The sequence below is a fragment of the Primulina eburnea genome, unplaced genomic scaffold (genome assembly GCF_022965805.1).
Source record: "Primulina eburnea isolate SZY01 unplaced genomic scaffold, ASM2296580v1 ctg587, whole genome shotgun sequence".
Taxonomy (NCBI): Eukaryota; Viridiplantae; Streptophyta; class Magnoliopsida; order Lamiales; family Gesneriaceae; genus Primulina; species Primulina eburnea.
In genome coordinates this window covers 26,616-44,383 of record NW_027331374.1, presented here as the reverse complement: position 1 = coordinate 44,383, position 17,768 = coordinate 26,616, and the positions used below count along the sequence as shown (strand labels likewise).

Here is a 17,768-nt window from a genome sequence, read left to right as displayed (position 1 = left end):
ACTTTTGCGTGCTATTCTTAAAAAGAACTTGGATTGACATTTCTATAGACTTTATTTTGGGGTTGCCTAGGACTAAGAAGGTGAGGGATTCTATTTTTGGATTACTTTATGGGCTAAACTTTGCTCAATATTGTTGTAATCTACTACTTGTCATCCTCAACAATGGACAAACTGAAGTGTCATAGACTTGAGAACTGTTGTAAATAGAACTTGAGAAACTTTGGGGTGCTATCTTTAAAGAACTTGGATTGACATTTCTATGACTTTATTTTGGGGTTGCTAGGACTAAGAAGGGAGGGATTCTATTTTTGAATTTTTTGGGCTAAACTTTGCTCAATATTGTTGTAACTACTATTGTCACTCCAAACGGATGGACAAACTGAAGTTGTAATAGAACTTGGGAACACTTTTGCGTGCTATTTTTAAAAAGAACTTGGTTGACATTTCTATGGACTTTATTTTGGGGTTGCCTAGGACTAAGAGGAGGGATTCTATTTTTGGATTATTTATGGGCTAAACTTTGCTCAATATTGTTGTAACTACTACTTGTCATCCTCAAACAGATGGACAAACTGAAGTTGTCAATAGAACTTTGGGAACACTTTTGCGTGCTATTCTTAAAAAGAACTTGGATTGACATTTTATGGACTTTATTTTGGGGTTGCCTAGGACTAAGAAGGGGAGGGATCCTATTTTTGGATTATTTTATGGGCTAAACTTTGCTCAATATTGTTGTAATCTACTACTTGTCATCCTCAAACAGATGGACAAACTGAAGTTGTAAATAGAACTTTGGGAACACTTGTGCGTGCTATTCTTAAAAGAACTTGGATTGACATTTCTATGCACTTTATTTTGGGGTTGCCTAGGACTAAGAAGGGGAGGGATTATATTTTTGGATTACTTTATGGGCTAAACTTTGCTCCATATTGTTGTAATCTACTACGTACTTGTCATCCTCAAACGGATGGACAAACTGAAGTTGTAAATAGAACTTTGGGAACACTTTTGCGTGCTATTCTTAAAAAGAACTTGGATTGACATTTCTATGGACTTTATTGTGGGGTTGCCTAGGACTAAGAAGGGGAGGGATTCTATTTTTGGATTACTTTATGGGCTAAACTTTGCTCAATATTGTTGTAATCTACTACTTGTCATCCTCAAACGGATGGACAAACTGAAGTTGTAAATAGAACTTTGAGAACACTTTTGCGTGCTATTCTTAAAAAGAACTTGGACTGACATTTCTATGGACTTTATTTTGGGGTTGCCTAGGACTAAGAAGGGGAGGGATTTTATTTATGGATTACTTTATGGGCTAAACTTTGCATCAATATTGTTGTAATCTACTACTTGTCATCCTCAAACAGATAGGACAAACTGAAGTTGTAAATAGAACTTTGGGAACACTTTTGCGTGCTATTCTTAAAAAGAACTTGGATTGACATTTCTATGGACTTTATTTTGGGGTTGCCTAGGACTAAGAAGGGGAGGGATTCTATTTTTGGATTACTTTATGGGCTAAACTTTGCTCAATATTGTTGTAATATACTACTTGTCATCCTCAAACGGATGGACAAACTGAAGTTGTAAATAGAACTTTGGGAACACTTTTGCGTGCTATTCTTAAAAAGAACTTGGATTGACATTTCTATGCACTTTATTTGGGGTTGCCTAGGACTAAGAAGGGGAGGGATTCTATTTTTGGATTACTTTATGGGCTAAACTTTGCTCAATATTGTTGTAATCTACTACTTGTCATCCTCAAACGGATGGACAAACTGAAGTTGTAAATAGAACTTTGAGAACACTTTTGCGTGCTATTCTTAAAAAGAACTTGGACTGACATTTCTATGGACTTTATTTTGGGGTTGCCTAGGACTAAGAAGGGGAGGGATTCTATTTTTGGATTACTTTATGGGCTAAACTTTGCTCAATATTGTTGTAATCTACTACTTGTCATCCTCAAACGGATGGACAAACTGAAGTTGTCAATAGAACTTTGAGAACACTTTTGCGTGCTATTCTTAAAAAGAACTTGGATTGACATTTCTATGGACTTTATTTTGGGGTTGCCTAGGACTAAGAAGGTGAGGGATTCTATTTTTGGATTACTTTATGGGCTAAACTTTGCTCAATATTGTTGTAATCTACTACTTGTCATCCTCAAACAGATGGACAAACTGAAGTTGTCAATAGAACTTTGGGAACACTTTTGCGTGCTATTCTTAAAAAGAACTTGGATTGACATTTCTATGGACTTTATTTTGGGGTTGCCTAGGACTAAGAAGGGGAGGGATTATATTTTTGGATTACTTTATGGGCTAAACTTTGCTCAATATTGTTGTAATCTACTACTTGTCATCCTCAAACGGATGGACAAACTGAAGTTGTAAATAGAACTTTGAGAACACTTTTGCGTGCTATTCTTAAAAAGAACTTGGATTGACATTTCTATGCACTTTATTTTGGGGTTGCCTAGGACTAAGAAGGTGAGGGATTCTATTTTTGGATTACTTTATGGGCTAAACTTTGCTCAATATTGTTGTAATCTACTACTTGTCATCCTCAAACGGATGGACAAACTGAAGTTGTCAATAGAACTTTGGGAACACTTTTGCGTGCTATTCTTAAAAAGAACTTGGACTGACATTTCTATAGACTTTATTTTGGGGTTGCCTAGGACTAAGAAGGGGAGGGATTATATTTTTGGATTACTTTATGGGCTAAACTTTGCTCCATATTGTTGTAATCTACTACTTGTCATCCTCAAACGGATGGACAAACTGAAGTTGTAAATAGAACTTTGGGAACACTTTTGCGTGCTATTCTTAAAAGAACTTGGACTGACATTTCTATGGACTTTATTTTGGGGTTGCCTAGGACTAAGAAGGGGAGGGATTATATTTTTGGATTACTTTATGGGCTAAACTTTGCTCCATATTGTTGTAATATACTACTTGTCATCCTCAAACGGATGGACAAACTGAAGTTGTCAATAGAACTTTGGGAACACTTTTGCGTGCTATTCTTAAAAAGAACTTGGATTGACATTTCTATGGACTTTATTTTGGGGTTGCCTAGGACTAAGAAGGGGAGGGATTCTATTTTTGGATTACTTTATGGGCTAAACTTTGCTCAATATTGTTGTAATCTACTACTTGTCATCCTCAAACAGATGGACAAACTGAAGTTGTAAATAGAACTATGAGAACACTTTTGCGTGCTATTCTTAAAAAGAACTTGGACTGACATTTCTATGGACTTTATTGTGGGTTGCCTAGGACTAAGAAGGGGAGGATTCTATTTATGGATTACTTTATGGGCTAAACTTTGCATAATATTGTTGTAATCTACTACTTGTCATCCTCAAACAGATAGACAAACTGAAGTTGTAAATAGAACTTTGGGAACACTTTTTGCGTGCTATTCTTAAAAAGAACTTGGATTGACATTTCTATGGACTTTATTTTGGGGTTGCCTAGGACTAAGAAGGGGAGGGATTCTATTTTTGGATTACTTTATGGGCTAAACTTTGCTCAATATTGTTGTAATATACTACTTGTCATCCTCAAACGGATGGACAAACTGAAGTTGTAAATAGAACTTGGGAACACTTTTGCGTGCTATTCTTAAAAAGAACTTGGATTGACATTTCTATGCAATTTATATTGGGGTTGCCTAGGACTAAGAAGGGGAGGGATTCTATTTTTGGATTACTTTACAAACTGAAGTTGTAAATAGAACTTTGAGAACACTTTTGCGTGCTATTCTTAAAAAGAACTTGGACTGACATTTCTATGGACTTTATTTTGGGGTTGCCTAGGACTAAGAAGGGGAGGGATTCTATTTTTGGATTACTTTATGGGCTAAACTTTGCTCAATAGTTGTTGTAATCTACTACTTGTCATCCTCAAACGGATGGACAAACTGAAGTTGTCAATAGAACTTTGAGAACACTTTTGCGTGCTATTCTTAAAAAGAACTTGGATTGACATTTCTATGGACTTTATTTTGGGGTTGCCTAGGACTAAGAAGGTGAGGGATTCTATTTTTGGATTACTTATGGGCTAAACTTTGCTCAATATTGTTGTAATCTACTACTTGTCATCCTCAAACAGATGGACAAACTGAAGTTGTCAATAGAACTTTGGGAACACTTTTGCGTGCTATTCTTAAAAAGAACTTGGATTGACATTTCTATGGACTTTATTTTGGGGTTGCCTAGGACTAAGAAGGGGAGGGATTATATTTTTGGATTACTTTATGGGGCTAAACTTTGCTCCATATTGTTGTAATCTACTACTTGTCATCCTCAAACGGATGGACAAACTGAAGTTGTAAATAGAACTTTGAGAACACTTTTGCGTGCTATTCTTAAAAAGAACTTGGATTGACATTTCTATGCACTTTATTTTGGGGTTGCCTAGGACTAAGAAGGTGAGGGATTCTATTTTTGGATTACTTTATGGGCTAAACTTTGCTCAATATTGTTGTAATCTACTACTTGTCATCCTCAAACGGATGGACAAACTGAAGTTGTCCATAGAACTTTGGGAACACTTTTGCGTGCTATTCTTAAAAAGAACTTGGACTGACATTTCTATAGACTTTATTTTGGGGTTGCCTAGGACTAAGAAGGGGAGGGATTATATTTTTGGATTACTTTATGGGGAAAACTTTGCTCCATATTGTTGTAATCTACTACTTGTCATCCTCAAACGGATGGACAAACTGAAGTTGTAAATAGAACTTTGAGAACACTTTTGCGTGCTATTCTTAAAAAGAACTTGGACTGACATTTCTATGGACTTTATTTTGGGGTTGCATAGGACTAAGAAGGGGAGGGATTTTATTTTTGGATTACTTTATGGGCTAAACTTTGCTCCATATTGTTGTAATATACTACTTGTCATCCTCAAACGGATGGACAAACTGAAGTTATCAATAGAACTTTGGGAACACTTTTGCGTGCTATTCTTAAAAAGAACTTGGATTGACATTTCTATTGACTTTATTTTGGGGTTGCCTAGGACTAAGAAGGGGAGGGATTCTATTTTAGGATTACTTTATGGGCTAAACTTTGCTCAATATTGTTGTAATCTACTACTTGTCATCCTCAAACAGATGGACAAACTGAAGTTGTAAATAGAACTTTGGGAACACTTGTGCGTGCTATTCTTAAAAGAACTTGGATTGACATTTCTATGGACTATATTTTCGGGTTTCCTAGGACTAAGAAGGGGTGGGATTCTATTTATGGATTACTTTATGGGCTAAACTTTGCATATATTGTTGTAATCACTACTTGTCATCCTCAAACGATGACAAACTGAAGTTGTAAATAGAACTTTGGAACACTTTTTGCGTGCTATTCTTAAAGAACTTGGATTGACATTTCAATGGACTTTATTTTGGGGTTGCCTAGACTAAGAAGGAGGGATTCTATTTTTGAGTTACTTTATGGGCTAAACTTTGCTCAATTTGTTGTAATCTACTACTTGTCTTCCTCAAACGGATGGACAAACTGAAGTTGTAAATAGAACTTTGGGAACACTTTTGCGTGCTATTCTTAAAAAGAACTGGATTGACATTTCTATGCTTTATTTTGGGGTTGCCTAGGACTAAGAAGGGGAGGGATTCTTTTTTGGATTACTTTATGGGCTAAACTTTGCTCAATATTGTTGTAATCTACTACTTGTCATCCTAAACGGATGGAAACAAACATGAATGTTGAATAATATTATATTAACTATGACTTATAGGAACACTTTTGCGTGCTATTCTTAAAAAGAACTTGGACTGACATTTCTATGGACTTTATTTTGGGGTTGCCTAGGACTAAGAAGGGGAGGGATTTTATTTTTGGATTACTTTATGGGCTAAACTTTGCTCCATATTGTTGTAATCTACTACTTGTCATCCTCAAACGGATGGACAAACTGAAGTTGTCAATAGAACTTTGGGAACACTTTTGCGTGCTATTCTTAAAAAGAACTTGGATTGACATTTCTATTGACTTTATTTTGGGGTTGCCTAGGACTAAGAAGGGGAGGGATTCTATTTTTGGATTACTTTATGGGCTAAACTTTGCTCAATATTGTTGTAATCTACTACTTGTCATCCTCAAACAGATGGACAAACTGAAGTTGTCAATAGACTTTTGGGAACACTTTTGCGTGCTATTTTTAAAAAGAACTTGGATTGACATTTCTATGGACTTTATTTTGGGGTTGCCTAGGACTAAGAAGGGGAGGGATTCTATTTATGGATTACTTTATGGGCTAAACTTTGCATAATATTGTTGTAATCTACTACTTGTCATCCTCAAACAGATAGACAAACTGAAGTTGTAAATAGAACTTTGGGAACACTTTTTGCGTGCTATTCTTAAAAAGAACTTGAATTGACATTTCTATGGACTTTATTTTGGGGTTGCCTAGGACTAAGAAGGGGAGGGATTCTATTTTTGGATTACTTTATGGGCTAAACTTTGCTCAATATTGTTGTAATATACTACTTGGCTTCGTCAAACGGATGGACAAACTGAAGTTGTAAATAGAACTTTGGGAACACTTTTGCGTGCTATTCTTAAAAAGAACTTGGATTGACATTTCTATGCACTTTATTTTGGGGTTGCCTAGGACTAAGAAGGGGAGGGATTCTGTTTTTGGATTAATTTATGGGCTAAACTTTGCTCAATATTGTTGTAATCTACTACTTGTCATCCTCAAACGGATGGACAAACTGAAGTTGTAAATAGAACTTTGAGAACACTTTTGCGTGCTATTCTTAAAAAGAACTTGGACTGACATTTCTATGGACTTTATTTTGGGGTTGCCTAGGACTAAGAAGGGGAGGGATTTTATTTTTGGATTACTTTATGGGCTAAACTTTGCTCCATATTGTTGTAATCTACTACTTGTCATCCTCAAACGGATGGACAAACTGAAGTTGTCAATAGATGTGGGGACCCGGACGCTAATCATTTTCTTAATCATCGTTGGGATTTAATTATCAATTAAGATAAAACAGGGTCTAAAAATTTTTCTTTTTAATATACAATAGCGGAAGGTAATGGAATCTAAATAATATACATATCTGTATAAAATACATTTCAGTATTAACATACAATAATCTAATCTAAGGTTCAACTACTAAATTCAAGTAATAAAACCCAATCTACTGTAAGTCCGGAATCACCACGCTAACTCGTCTTCTCTCATCGTCATCTCGACCCTGATCCAGCCCCACCTGTTGTCATGCACACATACAAAACAAGACAACAGCCGGATAACTCCGGTGAGAATAAATCCCAGTATAAAACATGGTAAACATGTATATACATAAAATAATTCATGAAACATGCTGTTACGAATAAATTCGAAACATTAGATTTCATAAGCTATGAAATCTAATCACACAACAAGCATGCACTTCAAATCAACCAACCATGCATATAACCAATCTAAATCATAAAAACATGCTAGCACAATTGGAAGCAATAATGATGGGTCCTATGATCTAGGAACCACATCCATATAAGCATGCAGTCCTAATCAAATCACGTCTAGACTTGACTCGACTAGAACTCTAGGGATCCCGGTGTGAATAAGACGTCACTACCTACCCTCCAATCGAGGTAATGAACGTCTCATTCCTAGACTTCGGTCTGAGCTATATCAACGGCGGCAATAAGAGTAATACCTACTCCTATGCTGAGATACACCGAAACGTCTAGATATTTGACAATGCCTGTCAAAGACTTTCCTATCTTAACTGCAATGAATAACAATCTGTAAACAAAGCATAATCATATTCATAACTGAATATCACAATTATCTTACCTGCTTGAATACAGATTCTATAATCAAAGCATAAACATGTCACAATATACAGAACAAACTAGTATGTGATTTTGTTGGGAAACTCAAATGAGATTTCATTTGAGTTGGGACTTCCCGAATATCACATGCATTATACCTTTGTCGTCCCCGTCTGATGAAGACGAAGTCTCGAAGTCGAATTTGTTCATCCCTGATCTGAAACGACAATAACAAATACACTGTATCAATGTGTAGCTCAAAACACAATCTGTTCTGATCAATACCCAATTCAGTACAAAATCTGATCACATCAACAATATCACGAGATAACAGAAACCAATACTGAATCTGATCAATCTGTACCAACTGATGTTTAGACGGCATAACACTACAGTCTTGTAACCCCGTCAGTCTTAACATCACAATTACACTACCAGAATTCCTAATAAATCTCAGTACAATCTATAACTTCAGTATCTGTACACTTGAAAATGAATAACAGCATAATTCTGATAGCAATCTCAATCAAATCAACTCTAAAATTCATAACAATTCTCTAAACAATCTATTTCTAAATCTGACTTCGATTCTACAATATCTACGGTAGTAAAAACACCATATCTGAATCATATTCAATTCTGACAATATCATAAATTCAAATCTTGTCTAAACGTAACAAAACTTACGTCCAGATGAAGCCTGCTTTGATAGGAACACAGTACTGTAGGTGGATTTCAATTTGGATAGACGGTTCACTCGCAAATCAATTTAAGAAAATAAGAACGAAGCTTTCCCTTCAATCTCGATTTCTTCTCCCCATTTCTGAAGAATTGCATGCCAATATATATATATATATATACATCCATTCCGTGCATGCAAAGCAAATGGCACAATCTTTGTGCAACACGTCTCTCGCTCGGGCGGACCAACTTGCTCGCTAGGGCGAAGCACTCTCGGCCCTCAAAATTCTACATGCGCGCTCGGGCGGACAAAAAGTGCCGCCCGGGCGAAGGACTCTCGGCTTTCTACCATTAAACCCTCTCGCTCGGGCGGTCATAAACTCCCGCCCGGGCGAATGACATTCGGCCCAAATCTTGTGTCCCTCATAATTTTTTCCAATTTGATCTCGAACTGGCCCGGCTATAATTACATCAAGTCATAATCAACAAATCATCTCAGATTACGTTAATTAAATTTTCGGGCATTACAATAGAACTTTGGGAACACTTTTGCGTGCTATTCTTAAAAAGAACTTGGATTGACATTTCTATGGACTTTATTTTGGGGTTGCCTAGGACTAAGAAGGGGAGGGATTCTATTTTTGGATTACTTTATGGGCTAAACTTTGCTCAATATTGTTGTAATCTACTACTTGTCATCCTCAAACAGATGGACAAACTGAAGTTGTCAATAGAACTTTGGGAACACTTTTGCGTGCTATTCTTAAAAAGAACTTGGATTGACATTTCTATGGACTTTATTTTGGGTTTGCCTAGGACTAAGAAGGGGAGGGATTCTATTTATGGATTACTTTATGGGCTAAACTTTGCATAATATTGTTGTAATCTACTACTTGTCATCCTCAAACAGAAAGACAAACTGAAGTTGTAAATAGAACTTTGGGAACACTTTTTGTGTGCTATTCTTAAAAAGAACTTGGATTGACATTTCTATGGACTTTATTTTGGGGTTGCCTAGGACTAAGAAGGGGAGGGATTATATTTTTGGATTACTTTATGGGCTAAACTTTGCTCAATATTCTTGTAATATACTACTTGTCATCCTCAAACGGATGGACAAACTGAAGTTGTAAATAGAACTTTGGGAACACTTTTGCGTGCTATTATTAAAAAGAACTTGGATTGACATTTCTATGCAATTTATTTTGGGGTTGCCTAGGACTAAGAAGGGGAGGGATTCTATTTTTTGATTACTTTATGGGCTAAACTTTGCTCAATATTGTTGTAATCTACTACTTGTCATCTTCAAACGGATGGACAAACTGAAGTTGTAAATAGAACTTTGAGAACACTTTTGCGTGCTATTCTTAAAAAGAACTTGGACTGACATTTCTATGGACTTTGTTTTGGGGTTGCCTAGGACTAAGAAGGGGAGGGATTTTATTTTTGGATTACTTTATGGACTAAACTTTGCTCCATATTGTTGTAATCTACTACTTGTCATCCTCAAACGGATGGACAAACTGAAGTTGTCAATAGAACTTTGGGAACACTTTTGCGTGCTATTCTTAAAAAGAACTTGGATTGACATTTCTATGGACTTTATATTGGGGTTGCCTAGGACTAAGAAGGGGAGGGATTCTATTTTTGGATTACTTTATGGGCTAAACTTTGCTCAATATTGTTGTAATCTACTACTTGTCATCCTCAAACGGATGGACAAACTGAAGTTGTCAATAGAACTTTGGGAATACTTTTGCGTGCTATTCTTAAAAAGAACTTGGATTGACATTTCTATGGACTTTATTTTGGGGTTGCCTAGGACTAAGAAGGGGAGGGATTCTATTTTTGGATTACTTTATGGTCTAAACTTTGCTCCATATTGTTGTAATCTACTACTTGTCATTCTCAAACGGATGGACAAACTGAAGTTGTCAATAGAACTTTGAGAACACTTTTGCGTGCTATTCTTAAAAAGAACTTGGAGTGACATTTCTATAGACTTTATTTTGGGGTTGCCTAGGACTAAGAAGGGGAGGGATTTTATTTTTGGATTACTTTATGGGCTAAACTTTGCTCCATATTGTTGTAATCTACTACTTGTCATCCTCAAACGGATGGACAAACTGAAGTTGTCAATAGAACTTTGGGAACACTTTTGCGTGCTATTCTTAAAAAGAACTTGGACTGACATTTCTATGGACTTTATTTTGGGGTTGCCTAGGACTAAGAAGGGGAGGGATTTTATTTTTGGATTACTTTATGGGCTAAACTTTGCTCCATATTGTTGTAATCTACTACTTGTCATCCTCAAACGGACGGACAAACTGAAGTTGTCAATAGAACTTTGGGAACACTTTTGCGTGCTATTCTTAAAAAGAACTTGGATTGACATTTCTATGGACTTTATTTTGGGGTTGCCTAGGACTAAGAAGGGGAGGGATTCTATTTTTGGATTAGTTTATGGGCTAAACTTTGCTCAATATTGTTGTAATCTACTACTTGTCATCCTTAAACAGATGGACAAACTGAAGTTGTCAATAGAACTTTGGGAACACTTTTGCGTGCTATTCTTAAAAAGAACTTGGATTGACATTTCTATGCACTTTATTTTGGGGTTGCCTAGGACTAAGAAGGGGAGAGATTCTATTTATGGATTACTTTATGGGCTAAACTTTGCATAATATTGTTGGAATCTACTACTTGTCATCCTCAAACAGATAGACAAACTGAAGTTGTAAATAGAACTTTGGGAACACTTTTTGCGTGCTATTCTTAAAAAGAACTTGGATTGACATTTCTATGGACTTTATTTTGGGGTTGCCTAGGACTAAGAAGGGGAGGGATTCTATTTTTGGATTACTTTATGGGCTAAACTTTGCACAATATTGTTGTAATATACTACTTGTCATCCTCAAACGGATTGACAAACTGAAGTTGTAAATAGAACTTTGGGAACACTTTTGCGTGCTAATATTAAAAAGAACTTGGATTGACATTTCTATGCAATTTATTTTGGAGTTGCCTAGTGATAATTGGTGTTTTTACGTGTTAATTGCCTTAGCTTTAGTTGTGTTTACATTGTGCATGCATGCATTTCATTTACATTTTGTTCATTTTATAGTAATTATTTGCATTTTATCATGTCTCACTTGTGTGTGATGAATCTGCAGGAAAAATGGTCGGAAAACGGAAAATAGAGCAAAGTGAATAAACTGAAGAAGTTGGACAGAAACTTGGCGCCCAAGCGGTACATTTCTACCGCCCGGGCGCGAGAAGTGAAAAAACTGAAAGACATTACAGAAGGTTGGCGCCCGAGCGGTACATTTCTACCGCCCGGGCGCGAGAAGACGAAGTGCCGAGACAGAGATTTGGCGCTCGGGCGGTGATTTTCTACCGCCCGAGCGCGAATGCCGCACCAGCCGAGCAACATTACAGAAACTTGGCGCTCGAGCGGTACTTCTCTACCGCCCGAGCGCCGCTTATTTTTGGAAAGTTTCATTCGCGATTTCTTACCTTAATTTGGATGGTGGTTGCTATGGAAAGGGGATGGCACGAATTTTTGGCATGGATTCAGACATATTTTGAGTGCCACAAAGGATTTTGGGGAGCTTTTGCACTTGGATTGAAGATTCGACGGTTTCCGGACATCGTTCTTCGCAGATTTCGTCACGCCTAGTATTTCTAGTTTATTTTCCTTTGTTTAAACATTGTTTTGCTTATTTTAATTATGAATTCTAATAGCTAACTTTCATATTTGTTGGGATTAAAGGGGATCCTACCCCAGACTTTTAGTTGGTTAATTTATATTTCGATTTGTGTTTTGTTCTTGGTTATAATATTGTTTTACTGTGTTGTTGAAGCGTAGCTAACTTTAACAGCGTTTTTATATCGCGAGTGAGTTCGAGAGAATAACTTGTGATAGGAACGAGTAGTATAATTCGCGGATCTACAATTTACATAGATATATGAAATTGGATACGTGCCGATAGTCATAGTCCTTAGGGTCGAAAACTAGGGGATTTCATCAATCGAAATGCGGTTCATTCTTGATAAATAATAAAGACATTTAATTACTTCATTGAGTGAATTAGTTTGGCATAGCTTGAGAGAGTGTGTTCAATTGAATAGGAAATCCTGTCGGGAGCGTAGAACACAATCGAACGAATTAATTAATTAATAAGGGGTAGGTGAACCAGAATTCCCAACAAATTCTTTTATCATTTTAACTTTAATCAATCGATTTAGCAGTCATATTTCATCATTTAATCTTTGAACTTGTTTATTTAATTTTCTTTCATTTTAGTAGTTATAACACAATCAATCACCTTTCGTCGCTAAAGTTTTAATAACTAAAATAATAATTGTTAAATACAGTCCTTAGTGGAACGATACTCGTATTCACATACACTATATTATTACTTGACATCGTGCACTTGCGATCACTTTTTGAGCATACAGAATCATATTTTATTGGGGAATTCACAGTGCAAGTTTTGCTCGATCAAGTTTTTGGCGCCGTTGCCGGGGACTGTTAATCTACAATTATATTTTTAGTTATTTTCTTTAGTGTATTTAATTTTTACCGAACTAACACTCCATATTTCAATTCAGATATCTCTTCCGGTGCATGCCAAAGTCACTTGACTTGGAGCTTGAGTGTGACCCTGAAATTGAAAGGACTTTCCGCAGGCGAAGACAACAGCAAAGACTTAAGGAACTGATGGAGAGGCACGAGCAAGAGCAGGAGGCGGAGCGCCAAAACGAGAGACGAATTGAGATGCCACGCCGCATACCCATGTTAGAGTATGCCCAGCCTTCGTTGGATGGTGCACGCCCCAGCATTGTGAGGCCGATTGTGCGGGCAAACCAATTCGAAATAAAACCAGCCATTATCCAGATGATTCAGAACACCGTCCAATTTGGAGGAACTGTTGTGGACGATCCAAACACACACATCGCGGATTTTCTTGAGATTTGCGATACTTTTAAATTTAATGGAGTTTCTGATGATGCTGTTAGACTGCGTTTATTTCCTTTCTCTTTGCGTGATAAAGCTAAAGCTTGGTTGAATTGTTTACCTGTAGGTTCGATAGCTACATGGGAGGACATGGCGAAGGCGTTTCTCGTCAAATACTTTCCTCCATCGAAGACCATGAAGCTGCGGGCAGACATCACAACATTTGCTCAGTTCGATCAAGAGTCACTATATGAGGCATGAGAGCCTTTCAAAGATCTATTACGAAGATGCCCACATCACGAGTTGCCACTTGGGTTAGTCGTTCAAACCTTCTATTATGGCTTGCTTACTCCTAATCGTACTATGATAGATGCTGCTGCTTGTGGAAATCTATTGAGAAAAACTGCTGAGGAAGGGTATGAGCTACTGGAGGAGATGGCTGCTAGCAGTTATCACCCTCAATCTGACAGGAACAATCAGCGGAAAAGTACAGGGATTCACCAGGTAACTGATTTATCTGCTATTACTGCACAACTTGATGTTTTAAACAGGAAACTAGATGGCTTGAACATGGGTGGCACGGCTATGCGTTTGCAAGAGGTATTCTGTGAGAAATGTGGGGGTGAGCACTATGTGAAAGACTGTCAAGATGACAATCCATTCTATGTGCCCGAAGGAGCACCTGTGCATCAAGTGGGAGTCCAAAACCGCCCAAGGCATAACCCTTATTCGAACACATACAATCCTGGGTGGAGGCAACATCCTAACTTCTCATGGGGCGGTCAAAACAGTCAAACTAGACCGCAAGGAGGACAACAATATGGCAAGCAACCAATGTACAGATCCGATCCTCCTAGAGAAGAAAATTCCAACTTGGAGCAAATGATGTCTAAGTTTATTTCATCCACTGAAACTAGACTTCAAAATCAAGATGCGTCGATTAAGGGGCCCGAAACTCAGATTGGGCAATTGGCCAAGATGATAGCAAATTGAGAGCCGGACACCTTGCCAAGCAACACCGAAACTAATCCAAAAGAGCAAGTGAAGGCCATTGAGTTGAAGAGTGGAAAGATTTTGGAGCCTAGAGAGAAAGAGAAAAGCCAAGTATCGGATGAGCATGCTGAGGCGTCAAAAGGTAAGTCATCTAACTCTACACCAGCACCCACGGCACATCCTAAGATTGTTATCCCCCCGCCTTTCCCTGCAGCATTGAAAAAGGCAAAACTAGATGCACAATTCGGTAAATTTCTTGAGGTGTTTAAAAAATTGCATATCAATATTCCCTTTGCCGATGCTTTAATGCAAATGCCTAGTTATGCCAAATTCTTGAAGGACATCTTACCTAACAAGCGAAAATTGGAGGATCACATGACAGTGAACTTGACTGAGAGTTGCTCTGCTTTGGTGCAAAACAAAATCCCACCGAAACTAAAAGACCCAGGGAGTTTTTCTATCCCTTGCATGATTGGTGATGTTGTTTTTCGTAAAGCGTTGTGTGATCTTGGTGCAAGTATTAATCTGATGCCCTTATCTGTTTTCAGGAAACTCGGATTAGGAGAGCCTAAGCCGACGAGGATGTCTTTACAACTGGCTGACAGGTCTGTCAAGTACCCCCGCGGAGTGATTGAGGATGTGCTAGTGAAAGTGGACAAATTCATTTTCCCTGCGGACTTCGTGGTGCTTGATATGGAGGAGGATGCAGAGATGCCTCTGATTTTGGGTAGACCGTTCCTTGCAACTGGCAAGGCACTGATTGATGTGCAAGATGGGAAGTTGAAACTGAGAGTGGGCGAGGATGAGATTACTTTCGATGTTTTTCATGCACTTAAGCACACACTGCATTCTGATAGTTGTTTTAGAATTGATGCTTTGGACTCTCTTGTGTCTCATTATGTGCATGATACTTTTAGGGACCCGGTGGAGGCCACTATCACCACTGAATTGGGAGAAGAGGAATTGGATGAAGAGAAAGCTGAAATCGTGGCACACTTGAATGCCAACCTTCCATGGAGAAAGCCGATGAGGATGCGACTGGAGGATCTAGGAGAACGAAGAGATTTGACCCCTCAAAGGTCAAGCATCGAGGAGCCACCCACACTTGAGCTAAAGCCGTTGCCTCCACACCTCAAGTACGTTTACTTAGGTGAGAATACCACATTACCTATCATTATTTCTGCCGCTTTGACAGATGTGATGGAAGCCAAACTAGTGGAGGTTCTAAAAGCGCACAAGGGCGCATTTGCATGTAAGGTGGCGGATATCAAAGGGATCAATCCCTCCGTCTACATGCACAAGATATTGATGGAAGACAAGTACTCACCTTTTGTGCAACCTCAGCGAAGATTGAATCCTAAGATGCAAGAGGTAGTGAAAGCTGAGACGATTAAGCTTCTCGATGCAGGTATTATCTATCCTATATCTGATAGTGCATGGGTAAGTCCTGTTCAATGTGTGCCAAAGAAGGGTGGTATTACTGTGATTACAAATGATAAGAATGAACTAATACCCACCAGGACTGTCACGGGATGGCGTGTATGCATTGACTATAGGAAATTGAATGATGCCACCCGAAAAGACCACTTTCCCCTCCCTTTTATTGATCAAATGCTTGAGAGGTTAGCGGGTCATGAGTTTTATTGTTTTCTAGATGGGTATTCTGGGTATAACCAAATCATGATTGCGCCCGAGGACCAAGAGAAAACCACTTTCACTTGTCCTTATGGCACTTTTGCTTTTAGAAGAATGCCCTTTGGTTTGTGTAATGCACCCGCCACCTTTCAACGTTGCATGACCGCTATATTCCATGATATGATAGAAACTTTTCTTGAAATATTTATGGATGACTTCTCTATTTTCGGACCGTCTTTTGATGACTGTTTGCAGAACTTGCAGGTGGTGTTGATGAGATGCGAGGAAACCAACTTGGTGCTCAATTGGTAAAAGTGCCATTTCATGGTACAAGAGGGCATTGTCCTAGGGCACAAGATTTCGGAGCACGGGATAGAGGTGGACAAGGCGAAAGTGGAAGTCATCAAGAAGTTACCACCTCCGGCGTCCATAAAGGGAGTTAGAAGTTTTCTAGGCCACGCCGGTTTTTATCGGCGTTTCATAAAAGATTTTTCAAAAATTGCAAAACCTCTCTCTTCTTTACTGATGAAAGATGTGCCATTTGATTTCACTTCTGACTGTTTACAGGCATATGAGAATCTGAAGGAGCGCTTGGTGACGGCTCCTGTCTTGGTGGCACCGGATTGGGATCTACCTTTCGAGATAATGTGCGACACCAGCGACACTGCAGTGGGGGCCGTGCTTGGCCAGCGACAAAAAAAGGTATTTCATACAATCTACTATGCAAGTAAGACCTTAGATGAGGCTCAATTAAATTATGCAACAACTGAGAAGGAATTACTAGCCGTAGTGTTTGCACTTGACAAATTTCATTCATACCTTGTTTTGTCCAAAATAATTGTTTTCACTGATCATTCGGCCCTAAAATATTTACTTGCTAAAAAAGATGCAAAGCCACGCTTACTTCGGTGGATATTATTGTTGCAATGAGTTTGATTTAGAGATCAAGGACAAGAAGGGTGTTGAGAATGTGGTAGCAGATCATTTGTCTAGATTAGAATGTATTTGTAATGATTCTGTTGAGCATGCTATCAATGATTGGTTCCCGGATGAGCAACTATTTGAGGTGAGAAATTGTCCATGGTATGCAAATTTCGCTAACTATCTTGTCACAGGCACACCTCCACCAAACCTATCTTTTCACCAACGAAAGAAATTCTTTTCTGACGTGAAATACTATTTTTGGGAGGAACCGTTCTTGTTTAAGATTTGTGCAGATTCCATGATAAGACGGTGTGTTGCGGAGGAAGAGTTTTATAAGATTCTCAACCATTGCCATGATCGTGAGGTAGGTGGTCACTTTGGACCAACGAGGACGGCATCTAAGGTACTCGAATGTGGCTTTTATTGGCCAACCCTCTTTAAAGATGCTCGTTCTTATGTGCTACATTGTGATAAATGCCAACGGTCAGGTAACATCTCTAACCGTCACGAAATGCCTTTAAATAATATCATTGAGTGTGAGGTTTTTGATGTATGGGGGATAGATTTCATGGGACCGTTTCCCAGTTCTTTTACGAAAAAATACATTTTGGTGGCAGTGGATTATGTGTCTAAGTGGGTAGAGGCGGAAGCATACGCCACTAATGATGCTCAAGTGGTTCTAAAATTTTTGAAGAGGAGCTTCGACACCTTGAAGCAAGCTCTTATTTCAGCGCCAGTGTTAGCCATGCC

General features: G+C 38.2%; 1 non-coding gene across 1 annotated transcript; it reads right to left on the bottom strand.

Annotated features, from left to right (window-relative positions):
• Positions 1-13,665: 13,665 nt before the first annotated feature.
• On the bottom strand, positions 13,666-13,771 carry LOC140821486 (small nucleolar RNA R71). The gene has a single exon (XR_012115754.1). It is a non-coding gene; the product is annotated as a small nucleolar RNA R71 (small nucleolar RNA).
• Positions 13,772-17,768: the final 3,997 nt, after the last annotated feature.